Below are 19,976 nucleotides of genomic sequence, written 5' to 3'. Positions count from 1 at the left end.
CCTTTGTCGTCGTCCTGCGCGTCGGGGAGGGGGTCACGTCTACTCCCTCTGTGGGCATAAGCTATATGAACAGCATGCAAAGAGAAGCAAAGGTCAAAGTTATATTTTGAAGAAAAGGTATTTCCTTCCCAAGTTTTTGTGCTGCTGGTATGGTTTATATGAAACTAATTTACACTGCATTACACACTGCAATGGAAAGGCATTCCCAATCATGAGCGCCAGCTTGCCCTGCTCTTGCTGATGTAAACCCTTGTAACGTGTGCGCTGAGAGTCAGGAAGCAGGTACAGGGCGTGAGTGTTTAATTAAATAAACAAAACAATAAACACGATACACAAACAACGCACCGACATGAAACAGAGTCAATTACCCCTGAGGAAAAAACCAAGGGGCGTGACAGATATAGGGAAGATAATCAAGGAGGTGATGGAGTCCAGGTGAGTGTCATGAGGCGCTGGTGCGCTTGGCGATGGTGAAAGGTGTGCAGGATAATCAGCAGCCTGATGACCTAGATACCCCCCCTTTAATTATATGAGCTTCACCAAAGCCCTTTGACTCTCAGGTCAATTCAGTGTCTATAAATGAATTCTCTGAGAGTGCTTACAAAACAATTCTTAGTATAATTTATAGCCAAGACACACCCCTCACAACTCACATGACAAATAACAGATTTTAGGAACATTACAAAGGAAGACTATTAATTGAGAGAGGAGTATCCCATAGCCAGAAAGCATTAGCTATAAATTATTGTTCAGTTTGGTTTCTTTAGACGAGATTCTAATCTCGTTCCTGGTACCACTTAGGACCAAAACATTACCTCGTCCAATGGCATATATCAATTATCAATTCTAGATACTCCCATCTCAAATACCATCCCTCCTGGACAAGCTCACGGAGACAGTGAGCCTCTTATGTCATATACTAGGTCAAGCTCAGAGGGGACATACAATAGTTACAGACACATTCCCAAAAGAAGACAAGCCTCCATTCTGTCCTCCCCTTCTGATATTCTTCATAGCATCACATGGTTTAACATATACATTGACATATGAAGACAAGCCTGACCTCTCCCCTCTCTGGGCCCCAAGTGACTTTACCCACATCTTATTTATCAATGTTACCTAACTAATTCTGATTCAGCCACGACACGCAACATGCTTCGCACACCTGTATTTGGGGAGTTTCTCCCATTATTCTCTGCAGATCCTCTCAAGGGCTCCCGGGTGGCGCAGTGGTCTAAGACACTGCATCTCAGTACAAGAGGTACTTGGTTTGAACACAGGCTCAATCACATCCGGCTGCGATTGGGAGTTCCATAGGGAGGCGCACAATTGGCCCAGTAGACATTGTAAATAAGAATTTGTTCTTAGTTAAATCACTTCTTAGTTAAATAAAGGTTACATGTCAAATAAATTATAACAATACTCTCAAGCTCTTTCAGGTTGGATGAGGAGCGTTGCTGCACAGCTATCTCATGGTGTCCAGGCTCTGGCTGGGTCACCAGAGATTTCGATTGGGTTCAAGTCTGGGCTCTGGCTGGGTCACTCAAGGACTTCAGAGAATTGTCCCGAAGCCACTCCTGCGTTGTCTTGTCTGTGAGCTTAGGGTTGTTGTCCTATTTGATGGAGAAACTTCGCCCCAGTCTGAGGTCCTGAGCACTCTGGAGCAGGATTTCATCAATAATCTCTCTGTTAATCTTTTCCTCGATCCCAACAAGTCTCCCTGTCTCTGCTGCTGAAAAACATCCCCAGAGCATGGTACTGCCACCACCATGCTTCACTAGGGATGGTTCCAGGTTTCCTCCAGACCAAAGAGTTCAATCTTGGTTTCTTCAGACCAGATAATCTTGTTTCTCATGGTCTGAGAGTATTTAGGTATCTTTTGGCAAACTCCAAGTGGGCTGACATGTGCCTTTTACTAAGGAATGGTTTCTGTCTGGCCACTCTACCATAAAGCCCTGATTGGTGGAATGCTGCAGAGATGGTTGTCCTTCTGGAAGGTTCTCCTATCTCCACAGAGGAACTCTAGAGCTCTGTCAGAGTGATCATCGGGTTGTTGGTCCCCTCCTTGACCAAGGCCCTTCTCCCCCATTTGGCCGGGCGGTAGTTCAAAACTTCTTCCTTTTAAGAATGATGGAAGCCACTGTGTTCTTGTGAATCTTTTTGTTTGTTTGTTTTGTTTATTTATCAATTGGTAGTTAGTCTTGTCTCATCGCTGCATCTCCCGTACAGACTCGGGAGAGGCGAAGGTCGAGAGCCGTGCGTCCTCTGAAACACAACCCAACCAATCCGCACTGCTTCTTGACGCAATGCCCACTTTACCCGGAAGCTTGCCACACCACTGTGTCGGAACAAATACCGTACACTTGGGGACGGTGTCTGCATGCACTGCGCCCGGCCTGCATGCACTGCGCCCGGCCTGCATGCACTGCGCCCGGCCTGCCACAGGAGTCGCTAGTGCGCGATAGGTCAAGGACATCCCTGCCAGGCAAATCCTCCCCTAACCCAGACGACGCTGGGCCAATTGTGCGCTGCCCCATGAGTCTCCCGGTCACGGCCGGCTGCGACAGAGCTTGGGCTCGCTTGTGAATCTTCAATGCTGCAGACATTTTTTGATACCCTTCCACAGATCTGTGTCTAGTCACAATCCTGTCTCAGAGCTCTAAGGACAATTCCTTTGACCTCAAGGCTTGGTTTTTGCTCTGACATGCATTGTCAACTGTGGGACCTTATATAGACAGGTGTGTGCCTTTCCAAATCATGTCCAATTAATTGAATTTACCACAGGTGGACTCCAAACAAGTTGTAGAAACTCTCAATGATGATTCATGGAAACAGGATGCACGCGAGCTCAATTTCGAGTCTCATGGCAAAGGGTCTGAATACTTATGTAAATAAGGTATTTCTATTTTATACATTTGCCAAAATTTCTAAAATCTTGTTTTCACTTTGTCATTATGGGGTATTGTGTGCAGATTGCTGTGAAATGTAAAAAAAATATTCAATCCATTTTAGAATAAGGCTGTAACGTAACAAAATGCGGAAATAGTCAAGGGGTCTGAATACTTTCCAATGCCACTGTAGTATAGGTTATGGATAATTTTATTGAGGCCACACTAGGCACACTTGATATTTTGTGCCCAGCAGAGAATCAGTGATGAGGGGCATCATCGGGCACACATCGAGATAATATAACAAACAACTCATTCTCAAACCCTGAGCAATTTGGCATTTAATTGACTAGGAAATTCCTGACCCTCCGCTGGACTAAATAAAAAAATACTAAACCCAACCGATGACTGAAATGTTTTTACATGGTAGATACAGTGTACTTACAGTGTTTGGATCGTTCCAATAAGCTCAATAGGTTAACATAAGAATGGTTTGACTTGCTGTTCTATGCTAATTTGACATTTGAAAATGACATACTGTATTCCCATGTGCGTTCACTACATGGATTCATACCCTGTATTTGTTTCACAGGGCGAGCCGTGTGTGATGGGCCAGAAACAGACCTATATGAAATGCAGACTAGGAAACTATGCATGCTGGGAAAAGACTACGCCCAAGTCCGCTTTGCTGATTCGGGCCCACAACATTGAATGGTAATTATAGTGTACTAGTATAATAACTCACAATTGCAATAAAATAGAACACATCAAATCAAATTTTATTTGTCACATACACATGGTTAGCAGATGTTAATGCGAGTGTAGCGAAATTCGTGTGCTTCTAGTTCCGACAATGCAGTAATAACAAATTAGTTATCTAACCTAACATTTCCACAACTATTACTGTACCTTATATACACGCAAGTGTAAAGGGATAAAGAATATGTACATAAAGAAATATGAATGAGTGATGGTACAGAACGGCATAGGCAAGATGCAGTAGACGGTATCGAGTACAGTATATACATACACATGAACACATGTTCTTTAATCTCAAATCTAAACATACATCAACAGAAGTTTCATGGTCCATAAAAGAGAGAGACATTTGGTATGATGCTTTGTGTACATTGTCCTATTTAAGCCAATTTTGGATTTAATACACTGTTTCAGGATCCATTTCATTTGGCTCATTTTCAGTGTCAGCGCTCCAATTATCAAACATGTTTGGGGATCATTTTATGCAATTTGCTCCTAACGTCTGTCTCTCTGCTTAGCTCAATTTGTAAGGAGTGACGCCGGACAGGAGAAGCAGGTACGGGGCGTCAAACATTTAATAGGGAACACGACAGGAACAGCATCAACACACGGGTAAACAAGGACATATGACAAACATCAGTCCCGAAGCAGGGAACAGAGCTAGGGAAAAGACAGTTATAGGGAAGGTAATAACACAAGTAATAGAGTTCAGCTGAGTCCAATGAGCGCAGATGCTCGTAACGGGGAAAGGCAAGTGTGCGTACTGATGGTGGATTGATTGCGTAATCATGGAGAGCCTGGCGCCCTCGAGCTCCACGGGGACGAAGAGCGCTCTTCCTCCCCCTCCCCCACCCCACCCCCCTCTAGGGTCACCACCCGGCGTCTCCCCTGGGCGCTGGGCAATCAGGCTGGGAGAGGGGGAGGAAGAGCGGGAACAGGCGTGACAGTACCCCACCCCCCTCTAGGGTCACCACCCGGCGTCTCCCCTGGGCGCTGGGCAATCAGGCTGGGAGAGGGGGAGGAAGAGCGGGAGCAGGCGTGACATAATAAGGCGTGACGTTATAATAACGTAGAGACGAGGAAGGGTGTTAACAGGACTGTAGGTTTTATCTTCTAAAGGCAAGGAAGAAAAAAGCAATGATACATGTTTATATAAATACCAGCGGTCAGACTGTATGAGTTTTAATTTGAATGAAGTAGTCTCCTGTGATAGTTGTTTTTAATTATTTTGGGACTGAAATTATTATATGATACATTTCACAAACTTCCTGACTGTAACGGATGTCGTCGGGAGAAAGAGAGGAGGACCAAAGCGCAGCGTGGTTAGTGTTCATCTTTTTAATAAGAAACTGAACACTTCAAAAACACAAAACAACAAAGTGACAACCGAAACACACCGTTCTATCTGGTGCAGACACACAAAGACTGAAAATATAGAAAAAACTAACATAGACTGCCCACCCCAACTTACGCCCTGACCATACTAAATAAAGACAAAACAAAGGAATAAAGGTCAGAACGTGACACTGACCCTCTCTCTCCCTCTCTCTCTCTCGATAGCGACAGTAAAATGCAAAAATAAAAATCTCTGAGAAACTTCAACGTTCAGAGTGAATAATACAACTTTTAATTGATTTTGAAGTGTTCACAAAAGTCAAGGACTGAAATGTTATTAACTGATTGCGTATGGTGTAACAGGGTGACAATTCACCGGCCTGTTCTGTGAACAAAAGGTCCAGGAGTTGATTCCAAAGTGGGATATTGCCTAGACTGAACAAAAATATAAACGCAATATGTGTAACAGTTCATATGAGGAAATCAGTCAATTGAAATTGGATGTACTACTAAATTCTCTAAAACGACATTGGAGGTAGGTAGAGAAATGAACATTCAATTCCCTGGCAACTGCTCTGCTGGACATTCTTGCAGTGAGCATGCCAATTGTATGCTCCCTCAAAACTTGAGACAGTTGTGCCATTGTGTTGTGTGACAAAACAGCACATTTTAGAGTGGCCTTTTATTGTCCACATCACAAGGTGCACCTGTGTAATGATTATGCTGTTTAATCAGCTTCTTGATATGCCACAGCTGTAAGGTGGATGGATTATCTTGGCAAAGGAGAAATGCTCACTAACAGGGACGTAAACAACTTTGTGCACACCATTTGAGCGAAATAGTTTATGCATATGGAACATTTCTGGGATCTTTTATTTCAGCTCATGAAACATGGGACCAACACTTCACATGTTGTGTTTATATTTTTGTTCAGTGTATATAAATAGATATACCACCTGATAGATTATATTAATAACAAGTGAGGAGAGATTAGTATTCATATGTAACCAAAATACCCTGGTTGTCTGTTTGACTATAATGTACTAAACTGGACACTATACTTTTGTTAGACTAACTGGAAAGAAATTGAATCAATGTGTTACCAAAGCTGTGATTCAGTGGTGCTGTTATGTCCTTAACTGGACACTGTACCCTCATTGGAATCACTTGGTCCTTATAACCCTTATAACTATTATCCCGACCAACCATAACACCATAACTTCACTTGACAGCCTGTCAATAAATTGGGGGAGGTTCCTAATCACACTGAGGACAGACCAGGCCATAGTGAGTCCTAGAGGGACCTCAGGCTTTGTTGTTTCTTGTTAGTTCTGGCTAGGTAATTCATTGATAAATCATTGACAGCGTCATTATTATAATGGTCACTTGCCTAACCTGCTTTGCCTGATGTAAATCCCTTTGTGATTGGGAGGTAGCTAACGTCAGCCGGTGGAAGTCAGCCAACCCTGACCTGGCTACCTGTGTTGACATGGAGTCCCCCAGGGCTCAGTCTTCCTACCTCTGCTGATCTGGAGCATTTGTCAACCACAGCCAAATCAATATATAATAACAATGCAAAAAATATCTATTATATGTATCGTGCTGAAGGGATAGGAAAGAGAAGCTGTAACGTAAAACACAGTAATACTGTAAGTCCTTTGGATCAAAATCAAATACATTTGTATTTATCACATTCGTAAACAGCAGGTGTAGACTAACAGTGAAATGCTTACTTACGGGCCCTTTCCAACAATGCAGAGAGAAAAATATAGAACAATGAAAATATATACACAAGGAGTAACGATAACTTGGCTATATACACGGGGGACCAGTACCGAGTTGACCTGCAGATGTATGAGGTAATTGAGGTAGATATGTACATATACATTAAGTACAGGCAAAGTGTTGATATTGATCACATTCTGTATGTGATTTGTTATAGTGATTATGGTTATGAATGGTGTAGAGAAGGGAACTGTCTACCAGGGTTCAACCCAGCTGTTGTATCAAGGAGCTGCAGCCAAGGACAGAAGTACCCCAACAGGACAGGGTGAGTTGCACATAGGGACACTATTTTGTAGTGTTTCTAAGTCATCTATTCTGTGAAGGCAACCCTTCTGTATATTTTTGCACAACGAAAGGCCAAATATTTTTCCATTTCATTTTGGAAAGCATTATGTTTGTCCATGTTAAAAAGCCTGAATAGGTATCACACACTTCAAAAGAGAAGTACAACAACACAAAACTTACAGTGGCTACAGTATCTCTCTGTATAGGTTGGCCAATGCTTCATCATCTTCCCATCTTCCCACTGTAATGAAACACTGTCAGGGTGTCACACCCTCTGGCACGGCTCCTAGTGATATTGGCTATTTAGGCCTGAGTCATTCACCAGACAGTAGATCTATACTGAGTGACATAGTGTACTACTGAGAGCTACAAAGCACAGTCAGGAGTCCTAGGACACAGATTAGGATGTCTCAGGATGGCTAAGGTCTAAGGATAATGGTACATCCTTCATTTATGCCTTTGCTTCCCCAGGGTTAAAAGTCAAGTTTTGTCCAGGAGTTCCCTGTTATGTTGTCCCATATACACCAACCGCTGAAAGTTTAATAGCAACTTGCAACACAACATCACCCACACACAGCTACAGGACTCAAGCCCTAAGCTGAGAGACAGAGTAAGAGCTAAAGATCTTAGAGAGAGATGCACCCCTGGAGACCCTGTTATCGAATGATAGACTTAGAGTAGCCTCTTCTAGGGCCATGGCCTTGCCTCGCTCCCCTCACTCCCTAGACACTGTTCAATCACCTCACATTAAATTCAGGTGGAAGAGGTGCAGAGGCGGGCGGTGCTTTCCCCCTGCACTGCAGATAAGAAGTGTCTCTACCACGAGGTCTCTCCCGGGCCCAGCTGTCATATTACAGTGTGATGAGTTGAGGAAATTAGGATGTATTTCCTTCATTAAGAGAGGCCTCCTCTGATAAGACAGACATATGCCATGTGGTCAAAATGTTTGTGAAATGTATCTTATAATCAATTCAGTCCCAAAATATTTAAAAACAACTATCACAGGGGACTAATGGAGGTGAAGAATTTTTATGGCATTGGGTCTCATGCATTCGGAAAATCCTTCAGTCCCATTGAATTCAGACTTTAATTTATATTCATGAAGCCCAAGATGGCAGTATTTCTTGGGGAGAGCAAATGGGCCTAAATATTTAATGTGTGGTACTGCTAAGTAGTAAACATGGCGGTTCAGAAAAATAAAAAGTAAAATAAATGAGAGAGGGAGGTGGAAGAAAGTTTGATGTTTTGAGAGAGGGATGAGTCCTACATCAAGATTTCATTATCACAAAGTGACCGTATAGAATGTCATGTATACTCCAACCAGATTTACTGTACATTAGCGACATTATAGCATGTCATGTGTACTCCAACCAGATTTACTGTACATTAGCGACATTATAGCATGTCGTGTGTACTCCAACCAGATTTACTCTACATTAGCTACATTATAGCATGTCATGTGTACACCAACCAGATTTACTGAACATTAGCTACATTATAGCATGTCATGTGTACACCAACCAGATTTACTGTACATTAGCGACATTATAGCATGTCATGTGTACTCCAACCAGATTTACTCTACATTAGCTACATTATAGCATGTCATGTGTACACCAACCAGATTTACTGAACATTAGCTACATTATAGCATGTCCTGTGTACACCAACCAGATTTACTGAACATTAGCTACATTATAGCATGTCCTGTGTACACCAACCGGATTTACTAAACATTAGCTACATTATAGCATGTCATGTGTACACCAACCAGATTTACTGAACATTAGCTACATTATAGCATGTCATGTGTACACCAACCAGATTTACTGTACATTAGCTACATTATAGCATGTCATGTGTACACCAACCAGATTTACTGAACATTAGCTACATTATAGCATGTCATGTGTACACCAACCAGCTTTACTCTACATTAGCTACATTATAGCATTTCATGTCTACACCAACCAGAACCAATGGAATAGTCCCAGAAGTTAAAATCCGTCCATCTAGGTCTCCAGGCAGGCTCAATCAAACACTCAAAGCATTTTAAAGAATGCGAAAACTATTTGAACCCAGGTATGACACACCATCAGCACGACAGCACTGACATCACACCATTTATACCATCATTTGTGTGTTGACATTCACCTGAACAAGAGTACATTACACAGTCCTACTGTGTCTGGACCTGAACTAACAAAACCCCTCATTGTCAACCAGCACTGCTGTCCAGACCATGATGCTTACCCTATTATGCATTTTGGATTTTGAGGCCCTCTGAGTCACACATGGAGCCACGGACACAAAGCGTGACATTTAGCCAGCATGCCAGCATCAGTCTCATGCAGATTAGCTACTGAACCCAGGACACCTCAATAGAGAACTAGAAATGTCCAGAGAGTGTGAACAACGGACACCAACAAAATCCTGAGTGACATCGATGCCACTGAAAACCTAAGTGCCATTCCGAGTGACATTTTGGCAAGGATTGTGGGCCATTACAGTTCCACACAATAGCCGCCGACGTTATCCCTTTTCTTCCATTCTATTCTGCCTTTCTTTATTCAGCTTATTCATAGTTTATCATTTTCGGGGTACAATGGCGTGAAATATACCCCCAGAAGCTTTCCCCCACACACAGCAACCCTCTCATGTTTTCACACTCAGCTGTGCTTGAAAGGAAGCAAAGCAGAGCGAGAGAGAGAGGGAATAAAGTGTTTTGCATTTTGCTATTGCTATTATTGTGTTTGTTTCTGGACCAGAGCCCCCTTGTGCTAATGCAGTGTAACAAATGAAGATCCCAATTGCATTGCATTACAATGTGCTGCGGTGTGGCTGGGAGTTAGTTGTGCTTGCTTGTAGGATATGGGAGGGATAAGTGGGAGGGTTTGGTCGCAGCAGCAGCAGGAGCAACAAACAACACGTGTATATAGTTGAAGTCGGAAGTTTACATACACCTTAGCCAAATACATTTAAACTCAGATTTTCACAATTCCTGACATTTAATCCTCATCAGAATTCCCTGTCTTAGTTCAGTTAGGATCACCACTTTATTTTAAGAATGTGAAATGTCAGAATAATAGTAGAGAGAATGATTTTATTTCTTTCATCACATTCCCAATGGGTCAGAAGTTTACATACACTCAATTAGTATTTGGTAGCATTGCCTTTAAATTGTTTAACTTGGGTCAACTGTTTTGGGCAGCCTTCCACAAGCATCCCACAATAAGTTGGGTGAATTTTTTCCCATTCCTCCTGGCAGCTGGTGTAACTAAATCAGGTTTGTAGGCCTCCTTGCCTCCTTTTTCAGTTCTGCCTACAAATTCTCTATCGGATTGAGGTCAGGGCTTTGTGGTGGCCACTCCAATAATTTGACATTGTTGTCCTTAAGCCATTGTGCCACAACTTTGTAAGTATGCTTGGGGTCATTGTCCATTTGGAAGACCCATTTGCAACCAGGCTTTAACTTCCTGACTGATGTCTTGAGATGTTGCTTCAATATACCCACATACTTTTTTTTCCTACCTCATGATGCCATCTCTTTTGTGAAGTGCACCAGCCCCTCATGCAGCAAAGCACCCCAACAACATGATGCTGCCACCCCCGTGCTTCACGGTTGGGATGGTGTTCTTTGGCTTACAAGCCTCCCCCTTTTTCCTCCAAACATAACGATGGTCATTATGGCCAAACAGTTCTATTTTTGTTTCATCAGACCAGAGGAAATTTCAGGTTATGTCGATATAGGACTTGTTTTACTGTGTATATAGATACTTTTGTACCTGTTTCCTCCAGCATCTTCACAAGGTCCTTTGCTGTTGTTCTGGGATTGATTTGCACATTTCGCACTAAAGTACATTCATCTCTAGGAGACAGAGCACGTCTCCTTCCTGAGCGGTATGACGGCTGCGTGGTCCCATGGTGTTTATACTTGTATACTATTGTTTGTACAGATGAACGTGGTACCTTCAGGCATTTGGAAATTGCTCCCAAGGATGAACCAGACTTGTGGTCTACAATTTTTTTCTGAGGTCTTGGCTGATTTCTTTTGATTTTCACATGATGTCAAGCAAAGAAGCACTGAGTTTAAAGGTAGGCCTTGAAATCCATCCACATGTACACCTCCAATTGACTCAAAGGAGGTGAATTAGCCTATCAGAAGCTTCTAAAGCCATGACATCGTTTTCTGGAATTTTACAAGCTGTTTAAAGGCACAGTCAACTTAGTGCATGTAAACTTCTGACCCACTGGAATTGTGATACAGTGAATTACAAGTGAAAAAATCTGTCAACATTTCTTGGAAAAATGACTTGTGTCATGCAGAAAGTAGATGTCCTAACCGACTTGCCAAAACTATAGTTTGTTAACAAGACATTTGTAGAGTGGGTGAGAAACGAGTTTTAATGACTCCAACATTAGTGTATGTAAATTCTGACTTCAACTGTATGTGCTGATCCTAGGGAAGTGCCAGATGTAACCACCCTGAGTAGACTCGCTGCAGATACTGTAGTGACAGAGCAGGAGGGTCCAGCACACACATTAGTGGTCACTCACACACACACACACACACACAGACACACACACACACGGTGGGGCAGAATATGATGCAACCCTAATGTTTGGGCTAGTGCTGACTGCTTGTGTCTGTGTTTGAATGTAGCCCAGCAGTCTGTTGACTAGTGTACCTGCCACCCTACTGTCTCTTGATTACTACACTGCCTTGACCTCCCTGTGGTTCTCTCTCCCTACATCACACGCACATATACACACAAACACACACACTCACACCACAGGAGCAAGACACTCCCAGTGGTGTTATGTAACATGTCAGAATCAGGATGCATGCTAATGTAGACTTGTGACAACACCAGCTGTTGGAATTTTGACAAAAAAAAGAATGATGCCCTGCCTGTGCCCATGCATGCTGGGCATTGTATTAAACCCCATTTCAACAATGATATGTATTTAAGTCTAGAATAAACACAAGTACAAGCATCTGTCTGGGCTCTCAAATAGAATGGAATAAAAAAAAATATGTAATAATGTTTGGGACTTTTTTGTCTCTTTCTTTCTTGCTATCTTTCTTTCTTCATCTGTAGAACTCACTTGAGACTGAACTTGTTTTCCAGGGGGACTCAATGAGAACCAACATCCATCTGGATTTCGGAAATGGCACGGCTGTAATGGTCCTGTGTGTAGCTGGTGTAGAGAGTCAGGCGCAGGACAGCAGATATGAGTAATCAACGTACTTTACTCAAAAATACAAAGCAACATAGCGAACCCACAAAAACTTACCAATGTACAATAAACAATCACTCACAAACAAAACATGGGGAACAGAGGGTTAAATAATAAACAAGTAATCGGTTGACTGAAGCCAGGTGTGAAGGACAAAGACAGAACAAATGGAAAATAAAAGTGGATCAGCGGTGGCTAGAAGGCCGGTGACGCCGAAAGCCGCCCGAACAAGGAGAGGGATCGACTTCGGCGGAAGTCGTGTCAACGGCAGTCTCCTACTCCAACCTGAGCTGGATCGAAGAGAGGATCAGACATGTTAACAAGACGGCTGGGATATTCCGTGTCTCGGCCTTTGCGGAGAACACCCTGGGATTTCATACTAGCACCTTGTATATGCATGTTACGTTACCTCTATACATTCACCTATTATGTCAGGGCTATTCAATTCCCGCCACCGAGGACTGAAGTACTTCTGGTTTTTGTTTTTTACTGTACCTGGTAGATAATTGGTCATTGATTGGTCAGAGTGGTCGTTCACCTGGTTACCCTGCTCTGAATCAGTCCCTGATTGGAGGGAAAGGATGGAAAACAATAGTGCTGTGGTTCTCAAGGATCATAATTGAATATCGCTGCCTCATGTTTATCTGTAAATAACCACCTTACTAAATATACAGCAGTGTACAATGGAGACAGTTAAAGACAAAGTACCAGAATGCTCTGTACGTAGTACAGCACTTTGATGCTCACTCTCTCTTTTCATCTTGTAATGAACCACCCAGACAAACGTCAAGTAAATAATCGTGACAAATATAACATGCTCATGTCTAAAAGGCGTCAAGAATTATCCAGCTCTTTGAAGTGTTTGAATTGCCACCCCGTCTCCTGACTTGAACAGGGAGGGTTTTGTCAATTAATGAAAGTGCCTTTTAAGTGTTGTCTCTGGTCGCCATGACACTTTCAATCATTGCACTTTGATATTTTTGATGGCATTGAATCTGGTGGTGTTTTTTTTCTTTGTGGTTTGTTTCATTTCGAGGTCATTTACAGGGGAGAAAGGGTGCAGGTTGTCACACTGGCATAAATTAATCGGGAGACAGGCGCAGGAATGCGGAATATATTTTTTTTATTAAGCCCAAATTACGGTGTTCCGTGTAAAGGCACGGGGACGAAGACCCAACAAACACATAACAAAACACAGGGTAGAAAAAACAAAAAAAAGAGCGAGGAGTAACTCGAATAAATAACATACGCGCACAATGATTAACACATGGGACGAGACCCGTAATCATCTACGCAATACACAATGCCACGAATGCCAAAAACACACAGCACGCACCAACGGACATAGTAACAATAATCGATCACCCAATGGAAACCAAAGGGCACACTTATGCATGTACTAATCAGTGGGAATAGGGGACAGGTGTGCGTAATGAAAGTTCCGGAGGGATCCGTGACACAGGTGAAGCTTTTAGCTATGTGCCAAGCATGATGCCGCCACAGGTTTCCAATTGGAATCTTTTTTTACACAAGACACAGCTTAGGAAGCCTGTCCAAATGAATCACATCATTCACACACGCACGCACACACACACACACACACACATACACACATACACACAGATTTAAGAGACACACAGACACACAGATTTTCTCTCTCTGTCACACACAAACACACTGCATGAGTTTCAAAGCTAGGATAAGGATAAAGATTAGTCTCAGTTAAAGAGGATAAGAGTTAACAGAAGCCCAGACGGAGACGTACATGCCAGAAAGCCGAGTCACACCACTCTCAGCCAGAGTTTTGCTGTTAAAATACGGTGTTATATCTCTCCGCTATAGGAAACTTCACTGCTAAGATCACTGAAGCCTTTGACAAAAAAAAACAGCACTGTGTCTCACTTTTTATTGATCTCTCTAAGGCTTTTGATACAGTTGATCATGCTATACTAAGGCAGAGATTGTCGAGTGGTCTTTCAGCGCATTCCCCTGCATGGTTGGCTAACTATCTGTCTGACAGAACTTAGTGCACTCAATTTGATGGGCTTATGTGTGTCTTTAATGGTGTGCCCCAAGGCTCTGTACTTGGTCCTCTCTTATTCACTATTTATATAAATGATTTAGACAACAATGTCCAAAATGCGCAACTTCATTTTTATGCTGATGATATTGTGATTTACTGTTGTGCCTCGTCTCTTACAAAAGCTTTCCAGAACTTGCAAACGGTTTTTCATACTGTTCAACATACCTTGTGTATTATATTGAAGCTTATCCTCAATACTGACAAAACTAAACTTACGGTGTTTTCTAAAGCAAGAAATAGACCTCTAAACTTTTCACCTACCTTTCAGGGCAAGTAGATTGAGGTTGTAACCTCATATAAATATCTTGGAATTTTAATTGATGATGTCCTCTCTTTTAAATTGCATATTCAACAATTTACAAAAACATTGAAGCTGAAATTGGGATTTTATTTTAGGAATAAGGCCTGTTTTTCTTTTAAAGCCAGAAGGAGGCTAGTATCAGCTACATTTATGCTTTTACTAGACTATGGGGATATTTTATATATGACTGCTTCCGCTCAGTATTTGAGATCAATTGACACCTTTTACCATGGCACTTTGAGGTTTATGTTAAACTGCAAAACCCTTACGCACCACTGCACTTTATATTCCAGGGTTGACTGGCCTTCTCTAGTCACTCGTAGGCTCAGGCACTGGTATACTTTTATTTAAAAGCCATTTTGTGTTCACTACCTTCATATTTGGGCATTTTTATTGTTTATAAATGTGGTGGGTACTCTCTTCGTTTGCTGGACTTTACCCTGCTAACTGTTCCAAATGTCCGAACTGAATTTGGTAAAAGGGCTTTTATGTACTCTGCGCCATCGTCTTGGAACGCCTTACATAATACTTTTAAACTGGAAGAACTTGTACCGATTGGTATTTTTAAATCACTGATGAATGATCCTGAGACTGATTCCCTGACCTATCAATGTTTTTAATTTGCTGTTTTGATTTTGTTATCCTCTTGTGAATTATATCGTTTTTACTAGAGTAGTTTTTCATGTTGTTTGTCTGTAATTTTTGTAATGACTTGGTGCTGCCTTTCTTGGCCAGGACACTCTTCAAAAAGAGATTTTAAATCTCAATGAGCCCTTCCTGGTTAAATAAAGGTTAAAGAAAATAAAACAAATTAGATCACGATAATGCCAAGTACACCCACGTCAGCTCCCATTACAGTCTCAGCATGGCAGACCACAGTATTACTCACAAGGTATCACCACCAAAACAAAATAATGCCAACGTGTTTTAAGTCCAGAAAAAATCTTGTTCTTCAACTAAATTCCATCAAAACTATAAAACATTTAGACAGTTATGACATTTGTTGAGTAAGATTTCTGCAACATGTACGCTGGGAGTCAGGAACAAGTACAGGGAGTGAATAATTTAATTAATAAACGAACATGGACAACACACGAAACACGAGCAGCGTATAGACAAGAAACAGGTGAGTCTGATGAGGCACTGGTGTGCGTAACGATGGTGACAGGTGTACTTAATAATGAGCAGCCTGGTGACCTAGAGCGCCGGAGAGGGAGTATACGTGACAATTTCATTCACCTTCCCTTTTCAGCTAAAGTAGTCTTATTGAGAAGAAGATCTCACATACACTATTACCCCAGTGATAATGATAAGTGATACTGGTAAGCTCAGTGTGAGAGATCTTCTTTCCATTATTCTTTATTTAAGAAGGTTGCTATTTTCCCAAGCACCTGAAAAATATTATTTGGATGTATATACTGTGGCTGAATCATCCAAAATGGAGTCTGAATCATCCAATACTGAGTTTGAATCATACAACACTTAGTCTGAATCATCCAACACTGAGCCTGAATCCTGCTCTGTGTTTGTATCAGGTTCTGTGGAACATGTCCAGCTGCTGGCTCTGTTTGTGGCCATCAAGAACAAGGAAGTAAACCTTACAGCAGTGGTCTGGCCCATCCACTACTATAAAAAATAAACTTTCATGAAATTACACATGCAATACACCAAGTTAAAGATGCACTTGTTGTTAATCCAGCCAACGTGTCAGATTTCAAAAAGGCTTCACGGCGAAGGCAAACGATGCTATTATCTGAGGACAGCACCCCAGCAAACAAACACAGACAATCATATTTCAACCCGCCAGGCGCGACACAAGACACAGAAATAAAGATATAATTCATGCCTTACCTTTGACGAGCTTCTTCTGTTGGCACTCCAATATGTCCCATAAACATCACAAATGGTCCTTTTGTTCGATTATTTCCGTCAATATATATCCAAAATTTTCATTTATTGGGCGTGTTTGATCCAGAAAAACACTGGTTCCAACTCGCGCTACATGACTACAAAATATCTCATAAGATACCTGTAATCTTTGTCCAAACATTTCAAACAACTTTCCTAATACAACTTTAGGTATTTTTTAACGTAAATAATCAATCAAATTTAAGACGAGATAAACTGCGTTCAATACCGGAGGAAAACAAAGTGTAGCAAACTCTCAGGTCACGCGCCTCTAACAAAGAGTACACTTCTCTCTACCCTCGTTCTGAACAGTGCTACTTCTTCATTTCTCAAAGGAAAAACCTCAACCAATTTCTAAAGACTGTTGACATCCAGTGGAAGCGATAGGAACTGCAAGCAAGTCTCTTAGAAATCTGGATTCCCAATGAAAGCCCATTGAAAAGAGAGTGACCTCAAAAAAATAATAATAATAATAAGTTATGCTATACTCGCAGACATCATTCAAACAGTTTTAGAAACTTCAGAGTATTTTCTATCTAAATCCACTAATAATATGCATATCTTAGCTTCTGGGCCTGAGTAGCAGGCAGTTTACTTTGGACACGCTTTTCATCTGGACGTGAAAATACTGCCCCCTATCCTAAAGAAGATTTACTCATGATGTCTATGGTATTACATACATTGACCTCTTCTATTAATGAAGACGACTATGAAAGAGGCGGAGCAGTCTCTGATCTTATAATTTCTTCTGACATCTTATTAGTATTTCATAGGTTAGGACCTTACCTGCATTGGTTCTAGGTCTTATGGGGAGGATGTTTTTTCTAGGGTTTTACTGAAATCAAGTTCCAATTACTCTTAGTGAGAAGTTGAAGGAGAAGTTATTATCATCTGGAATGGATCTCTTTCATATTCTGGGGCTTTATGTAAGTGTTTTAGGTGAAGGGATTATGTCTAGATCAAAGTGTTATCATCCATTTTGTCCATGTTCTCTCTTCCTCCAGCCGGTGATCAGCTTAGACGGGAGAATCTCATACACCTTCACCAGCGAGGGAATGAACGCTGTTACGGCCCAAGTGTCTTCAGCCAACGCCATACCGCAAGACACCAAGACGATAGCCGTCCAAGGTAAGGATCAGTACTACCTCTCTCTCTCTCTCCCCTCTCTCTCTCAGATCTCCCTAATCAAATGATCCTACTAATTAGCACATATAGCAGCCATCTGAGTTGGTATGCTACGTTTCAGGATACATTACATTTGAATATGTCAGGATATGTGCGAAAGGGGACATTTCCCCAATTATCTAAGAAATCACATGTGCGATTAATCATCTCCCCTTGAGCACACTAACACGCACACACCAACATCCCTGTCAGCTTTCCCACCCATCAGAAGACAGTTAGAGGAGGGACACAACCAGAACAAAGGACAGTGGGGAATGAAGAGGATACCTTGAGAATAATGCACCTAGATCAGGGGCTGAATTAACGGTCTGTTTCTGTTTCTCCCCTGGGTCTCTCTCTCTCTCTTTCTGACAGAGTTCTTCAAATCTCTGCTTTTATCTTTCTCCCCTAATCTGGACGAGTACAAGCCTGACATCCCTGAGTGGAGACAGGATGTGGGGAGAGTCATTAAGAAGGCTCTGCTCCAAGTAAGTGTGAATTCCTTCTCTTTTTTCTCCCTCTCTCTCGTCTCTTTCTATCCGCTGAGATGCTTCGGCGTTCGCCCTCGGACTGTCCTGTGATTCGTTATCACACAGGTGCGAGAGACTCGGCGAGAGACTCAGCTTCTTGTCACGCGAGGCAGCTTGATGAGCACTAATAGCTTAATTTCAGAAGTCGGCGCAATGAAGTGCGTTCTTCGGAATTCATCTGGAATGTACTTAAGTAAAAATACTTTAAAGTACTCCTTAAGTCGTTTGAGTATCTGTACTTAATTTACTATTTGTATTTGAGAACTTTTACTTCACGACATTCCTAAAGAAAATGATGTACTTTTTACTCAATACATTTTCCCTGACACCCAGAACTGCTTACATTTTCAATGCTTAGCAGCACAGGAAAGTGGTCCAATTCACACACCTGGTCATCCCTACTGCCTCTGATTTGGCGGACTCACTCAACACAAAAGCTATCTTTGTAAATTTTGTCTGAGTGTCCGAGTGTTCCCCTGGCTATCAATAAATAGATACAAGTATGTTAAAAAACATGGTATCATCATCTGGTTGGCTTAATATTAGGAATAAGAAAATATTTATACTGTTACTTGTAATTTTGATACTTAAGTTTATTTCAGCAATTACATTGACTTTTTATACTTACTGTAAGTATATTTACAACCAAATACTTTTAGACTTTTAATCATGTAGACTTTCACTTTTACTCAATTCATTTTTTATTAAGGTGTCTTTACTCTTACTCAAGTATGACAATTGAGTACTTTTTCCACTGCTGCCAACTCCACAGTGGATTTGACATGAGAGGCGACTCAGGTGAGCTAGGCTGAGAGCCAGTGGAGGGAGCTACTGTGATAGAGGTCAAAGTGAGGCTTTGTGAGGGATAAAGTGCACTTTGTCACCTGGGAGCCTGATACTATGTTCATGGCAGTATAGTATAGCACCAGCCAATTGAATTGTGTTGAACTGAGAGGTACACTCAGTTAAAAAAGCTCCAGCTTTTGCTATTAATTCCTAGCCTCAATAGAGTGCTACAACACCTATTTTCATACAGAACGTTTTGTTATACAACCTTTTAGGACCTACGGTAGATACTGTATATGGTATATGTTTCTCATGTCTCTACTGCATTCATGAACACTAGTTCATGTGTCATGTACTCCTCCATAGACAGTTTAATCCTATCAAACCATCCTTCCTTTCACTCTTTCCCCCTTTCTCTAAAATAATTCTTCATCCATGTACTGCTAGAGTTGACATAGGGTTCGTAGACTAGATATTGTGCAACAACCGCCATACAAAGAGTTATTCAAAGAAAAATCTTCATGTATTTGTATTTTTCTGCTGTTTGCATTCAGTTCACTTTCAAAAGTCATTGAGTCAAGGTAAACATCACCCCACAATAAGGGCGAAGGAGTCAGTGTCCATTCATCTGCAATGTTGCCGTACTACAGTACAGCTCTATGGCTGACAATAGTGACAGCCAGGCAGGGCTGCACTTTTGCTCCTCGGCTGATTCCAACCCACCGCCGAAAAGAGGTTTGAATGGAGAGTTCAGTAATAGAGGCTATTTTAAGTTATTTTGTCGGAACATGGAAGATGACCGAAGGCTCCCTCTCAGGTTCCAGACAGTGACTGTCTGCAAATTCATATAATTTAGTATGTTTTCTCAGAAGGCCCCGCTGGTTTCCCCACCACCTGTTAATGCACCTCTC

At 41.7% G+C, this 19,976-nt stretch overlaps 1 long non-coding RNA gene across 1 annotated transcript in view; it reads left to right on the top strand.

Moving 5' to 3' along the window:
- LOC118938220 (uncharacterized) overlaps positions 1–15,488 on the top strand; it is a 35,394-nt gene extending 19,906 nt beyond the window's left edge. Inside the window, exons 3-5 of the long non-coding RNA XR_005035468.2 lie at positions 3,481–3,602; positions 6,925–7,032; positions 12,185–15,488. This is a non-coding gene — a long non-coding RNA (uncharacterized LOC118938220). The remainder of the gene's footprint in view (positions 1–3,480; positions 3,603–6,924; positions 7,033–12,184) is intronic.
- Positions 15,489–19,976: the final 4,488 nt, after the last annotated feature.

Source organism: Oncorhynchus mykiss, chromosome 13 (genome assembly GCF_057628025.1).
Source record: "Oncorhynchus mykiss isolate SJ-2025 chromosome 13, ASM5762802v1, whole genome shotgun sequence".
NCBI lineage: Eukaryota > Metazoa > Chordata > Actinopteri > Salmoniformes > Salmonidae > Oncorhynchus > Oncorhynchus mykiss.
Note: the sequence above shows the minus strand (reverse complement) of the source record. Positions and strands in the feature narration are given on the sequence as shown.